The following is a 6483-nucleotide window of genomic DNA, read 5'->3' as shown; positions in this document are numbered from 1 at the left end:
CCCAGAGTCAGATTCCATGTTTGTGCCTATTAGTTGTGATCTGCTGCGCAGATGCATGAGGACCTGTTCTTGCCCTTTTCATTAAAGAATTGGGATTAGTCAAAGGTGCTGCTGCTACAGGGGTGTTGGCTTTGCTTTTTTTCTCTTTCTAACAGTGAAAATCTATATAGAAGGGATATGCACTACAAATACACACAGAACAGTTTTTAAAAAATCTTCTTTCTCATCCACCCCCTGCGAGAGTTAATCCAAGGGGCAATAATGTCAGCTTCAAACATGATCAATGTGAACATGCCATCTTATCCCCTACTCATTAAGAACTGCATATTCTAAGCACTTGATTCTTTAACCTACTGTAGTTTTCTCCTATTATTTTATAACTCTTGCATATCTTACTTACAGTGGAGAGGCCTCAGTACTTAAATATTTGTGAGAGAAAACTTTTGCTGTTGACAAATTCTGAAGGATCATTAAAATATCTTGCAACATATCAAGTAGTTAAACAAAATCCAGTTGATCCAAAGCCTATTAAATCAGGAGTAATTCCACTAATGCAAAAGGAATAGCACCAATAGAAACTGGTGTAAATGAGAGCACCATCAGCCTCAAACCCTTGAGCGGAACAAGCAATTAATTTTACATTCATGTTCTTCCTGGCCAATGTGAGCATGGATTTTCTCATTATCCATATCCAAGTCTAAACTCTCATTTATTTCTACAAAAAGCTTATGCTCAGTGGTATCTTGTCAACAAGTCCCACAGGTAAATAAGGTCTCATGTGAAAAAAGTATATTTCCTCCTAAATGTGTTGCCTTTATTTCCCAGAATATTCTTTTACTCTATCATGACAAAGTTAAAAGAACCCAATTCAGCTGCCATATAAAAATTCATGATTTTGTATTCTTCTGCCATTCCCATTCTTATTCTGTCTAAACAAAACGGTTCTCACCTTTTCTATTTTTGTTTATACGTAAATCTTTTCTGACCCACTACTCATTTTCATTGCCCATCTCGGAACATTCTCGTTTTGCTATATTTTATACATATGCAGTGACTAGATTCTATAGGGTAACTAGAACTGAATTTAGCATTCCAGTTCAGGGCGTACTATTGACTTATATAATTGTATTATAATATTTTCTGTCTCATTCCTTACGGACTCTACCACGTCTCTTTATTTTTTTTTAATTTATTTTTACACTTCTGCCAATGAGCAGAGCAACAAAGCTTTCCAGAATGCACCCAACTGATTCTGAGCCCAGCAACATCTAAGAGCAATTCATATGATTCCTTCCAATATGCATTACCTTACATTTGTTGACATAGAACTGCATATGCAAATACTACTCACATTATTTTGTTAGGTCCCTTTGAAACTGCTGTCAGTCTTGACAAACTAAATAATGTTGTTGCCACTCCACTTTTTCCATGTGTAAACAACACTAGTTCTAGTACAGAACCCAGGAACCCCCCACTCTGAACACTTTTTCATGGTAAAATCTGACCATTTATTCCTATTTGTTCTCTGTTCCTTATCCAGTCTCTTGTCCATGACAGTATTTTACCTTGCATTGCTTGACTACTTAGTGTCCTTAATAACCTCTTGTGAGGAAGTCTGATCTAATTTATTTGAATGTTCTAAAAGCCTTTGTAGCCAGCTCTCCTTTATCTACTGTTGTTTTGACTTTCTCAGAAACTTCTGTTTGTGAAGGAGCTATAGGAGGAATGAAGATCTTTACCACCTTCACAATTACCAATTTTGAAGAATGGGAGTTTAGAGACTGGGTTTAGCTGGTAGTTAAAAGAAACCAAGAACATTGTTTGAATTATGAGATTTCTTCAGACTATTGCATATCGTAGGGCAGACTGCTCTCATCAAAAGAAGCATTACCAATCTCTGTTAACAAGGAGTCCAGATTCACTTCTTTTTTTACTACCTGCCAAGAAAGAAATGAGTTCATGGCACTTTTTGGTGGCTTGGATCACTTTTCATACATCAAGCACCTTTTGCTATGAGAATAAGCTGAATTTGCTGAAGAAAGTTGTTGTTTTAATGGTCTGGTGTACAGCTTTTGATTTCTAAGATCAAGAGACTCTTCTGGATTTAAATGAGTTTTCTTCAGTCATGAAAGGGAGAAATAATGAGTTAGAAATTGAACGGAGGTAATTCTTAGCTGTAAACCAGCTCACATTAAAAAACAGTTTCACTGAGCATGATTTCAAAATTGCTACGACAGGACAGAAAACCTCTTGTCCTCAGCCACACTGTCATGGTTGTGGGTGTAGGATTCCTTGTGCCATAGCCTATCAGAATACTTTAGTACCAAAATGCCATAGTCTAGCTGATGTTTTCTGGGGTTTGCTGCATTTATGGGTCTATAACAAGTCATCAAGAATCAGTGATGTCTTTGGAGAGAGTGGTGAAGAAGGGTGGGGGTAATGACTTGTCGCCTGTACATGATAATACACCACCAGCTTAATGAGCTGGCCAGCAGCAGCAGCAGTAGATTTGGCCTCTCTAAGTGGTTGATTGAACCAAAAGGAGCATCAAAGATTGTGAGTGTGAAGAGCTGTAGCAGTTTGTGTGTGATAGTACTTTATTTCGTTTTGTTTGAGGTGGAGATGAAATTTTGCTCTATACAGTACCACTTGTCTCCATGAATTGACAGGAGAAATGTGTCTCCACTGAGATAAAACGCACAGAAAAATGTGTATTCAATTACTGGAGGAATAAATTCTCAATAGTGTGTGAGCTTCTGTCTCTTCCTCTGGTGAGCTTTTTCCAGAAAGGCTGCAACAATCCGATAGTGCTATTCTTCTCCTACTAAAGCCAGAGGATTATACTAATTGAAAGATTTCAGTCCAAAGAAAATGTCAGCAGATCTGTTGTAATTCCTACAGTATCCACATTTAAGCAGCTGAAGCTTTTTTTCAAGGATACTTTTTTATTCTAATTTCTTACAAAGGGAAAATAAAGATACATAGTGCTCTCACCTGAACACGTGGCTGAAAATATTTCACCAGCTCCAATCCAGCGAGGAAAAAGGCCAAGTGTTTGGATACAGTATGTCCAGTAAGTATAGAAATCTCTCCTTCCCTGCTGTCCCTTTGCACACACACCCTTGACCCCGCCATGTATAGCAGTAAGAAGTGAAACATATCATAATTCATACCAATTTCAACCATAAATAGATCTATTAGTATTAAGTACAACAGTATAAAACTTCATACTGTGAAGTTACTGGAAAGGGAAATAGGCCTCTAAAATATACATTAAGGATCAGACTATGAGTTTTAAGCAATGACCAGTACTAGAGAGTGGGCAGCAGGATTGCACTGTGGAAAAATGCTTTTCCTTCCCCCCTTCCAGCTTGGCTAGCAAGTACTAAAGAAAACAGGACCATAACCCTGAACCTCCTTTTCCCTCCCTTTTCAAGGAGCTAGTGGTTGCAGAGGCATTCCAAGGAGCAAGTGCTCCCAAATTGAATTGTGCCTGGTCCCTGTACTGTGCCTGGCCCCTAACATTACATGGGAATGACCTTTTGTATGTCCTTCCCCACACTTGTGTACCTGTACAGATCAGGCCACGTTCAAGCCCATAGTGAGGATGAAATCAGATCAGGGGAGGTATAGGAAGTGGGTATAAAACAAAACAGAGGCCCCAAAGGATTAACTCCTTGACAATCAATGAGCCAACTTTTTCACTGTCCAACTGTGGAGGCAATTACAGTGTTTTGATTAGCACAAAGACTCCAAATATATTTTCACCATTTTGCAAAGTGTGAGGACGCTGGTAATTTCATAAAGCAGCAATAAACTAGGCCGATGTAGCATCAGTGTGATATTATCAAGGGAGAATGGGAAATAAAGAGAACCAGAGTCAGGAATACAGGCCTTCTAGAGTAGTTTGTCTGCATAGCAAACCTGAAATCTCTGTGAGAGCAAAAGAAGCCCTCTCACTGGGCACTGGCATGGGCTCTTTTTTCACATCAATAAGACCTTAATTTCATTTGTACCTCAGAGAAAAGCATAAGTCAACAAGAGAACCACCTTGAGTCTGACTCCTGAAGAATGCTGTGTGTATTAATGGGCCAAGTCCAGCAAAATGATGGCTGGAAATGCTGATAAATAGAAGATAGCTTGAATTATGCTGATGTGTCAGTTCCATTATCACAGCAGAATGCAAGCAGAATAATTAGATTATGTTCTGTTCTGCATCCAAAGGCCATTTCCTCTGCCCCTCTCTTTTGAACAGCAAACGTCTGAGGAGAGACTCCACTTTCTTGAACGCTAACAAGATAATAGAAAAATAAAACCTCAGCATGCACATGGCCTTAAGGCAACTTGTGTCACATAAGAATAGGAAAGGTATCTTAATTGTCACAATGATCTGAACTATGCAGTTTGCTAATTAAGGGACCCAGTGTTAATATTCCTACCACAGATGTTGTATCCTACAAATTCTCACTCTTCTGTCACTTGCATTATCAGACTGTGTCCATCATTCACAGACTTCAGAGTGATAATCTCTGCCAGTTGTGCACTGGTCAACTACAAAAACCATTTGAAACTTAAAATAAATCTATATCAAGATTTTACACTGCAATATATCTAAATGCTTCTAAAAAAAAAAAAAAGCAAGAAAGAAAAGAAGAAGAAGAAGAAGGAAATTCCAGGCAAAACACAAAGGTTCTCTGTGGACCTGGTTCTGGGTAGGGAATAGCGACCCCATTTTCCTAATAGCAAAGGCAAGAATGATTCTAAGGGATCTCGCTAAAGAATATCTGGTGCAACAACTTTCTGCATTTCAGTGGTTGTGCCAAAGTGAATATAAAACAGGTGAAGCTGTTTCAAGTGTGAATATGCTTGAGCTATGCAGGCTGTTGGGGGACCCTGGAGTAAGTCCTGCAGACCTCAGGAAATCAGTGGCATGAAAGATAATACCTGTATCTGTCCCTTTCCCTGAAGCTGCTTGCTGTCCATAATCTCCTGGTCGGACTATTGAAAAATCAAAGAAATTCTCAGACAAAATTGTAATTAAGCTGCAACTGAAGTTACAAGCACATAAACTATTCGTGATTTTAATATGTATTATCTTCCAAGAAGCGTTCAAGCTGCCCAAAAAAGAGAGAAAAAAGATAGCAAATTGTATATAGGACCGCCCTTTTTGGATTTACAGCAATATGATATCATATTGATGTGGAAATGCATACATGTTTGATCTTTGAGATGTGTGTTTTTAACATGCTTGTACTGAAGTTAAATTTTAAGAGAATTGGGACAATGACTGGTGAAATCTGCAATTAATCTTGTAAAATTATACAATAGTTGTAATGTTGAATTTTCTTTAATATATTTCTTTTTTAATGTTATATATTAACTTAGAGCTCAAAGGCATGCATGTGAAGAGGCTTGATAGCAAGTATGTAGTAAATGAAGCAGGGATTATAGAAAAGAAAAAAAGCTCCCATATAATAGCTGAATGTTGCTGTAGAGATTTGGATTCTATCTCTGCTTGTGTTTTACAGTTCTTAGGTGATTTTGGGCAAGTTCTTTAAACCAAATCTTTAATAGGTGACTCTTAATTGTATGTTCCTCAATCAGCATTACTCCCTGTTGGTACCCAGCCCAAGCTGGGGAAGCCAATGATCCAACCAGCAGACCAAATTTGGTGATGAATCCTGGCCATGTGCCACCAGAGGCACATTGCACATATGCTAAGGAGAATAATTTGTGAGTGCCCAACTTGAGGCCCTGGGGCTGAACATTTACAGCTACAACTGAAGTCAATAGGATCAGTGCTTTGTATATATAAAGTCCTATATAATACTAAAAACTCAGAATAGTCAGGTCCTAGATGCACTCAGATTGGGTAACCAAAATGAAGGATACTTTTAACTTGAATTTTTCTGTGCCTCAGTTCCTTATCTGTTAAATAGGGATTAATATCAACACCTCACTGCACAGAGATTTTGTGAAGATTGATTAATATTTGTGAAGTACTGAAATACTACAGTGATGAGCACCATACACAAGCCCATTAAGAAACTAATGTTTGTTTTCAGAGATGGTTTGAATAGTGTGAAGTAAATAAAGCCTACAATCACATATTGAACAATGAACATAAAACAAAATGTTGAGTAGCATCTCATTCCCTGAGCACTATCCAGTCTATGCACTGAATGAGGCATAGGTCCTTTAGGGGAAAAAAAAACCAGTATATGAGCACATAATTAAAGACTGTATCATAGTGCATAAATACAACATAGAATGCATGATGTATGGGTACCAAATTAGGGTCACCTGGGTGGCCTTAATTCTGGCATTTCCTTACTTTTGAATGCTTGACTTAATGCAACTTCAATGTATATTTTCTGTGTGTATTTTTATACAAGTCAACTATATTAGTTACAGCTTCTTCCTGGCTCCATTTATGCTTGGCTGCCGGATACATGGCGTGTTTTTGTTTGTTTTTTTTTGTTT

Source organism: Chelonoidis abingdonii, chromosome 1 (genome assembly GCF_003597395.2).
Source record: "Chelonoidis abingdonii isolate Lonesome George chromosome 1, CheloAbing_2.0, whole genome shotgun sequence".
Taxonomy (NCBI): Eukaryota; Metazoa; Chordata; order Testudines; family Testudinidae; genus Chelonoidis; species Chelonoidis abingdonii.
The sequence above is the reverse complement of the archived record's forward strand: the minus strand, read 5'-3'. Positions refer to the sequence as shown.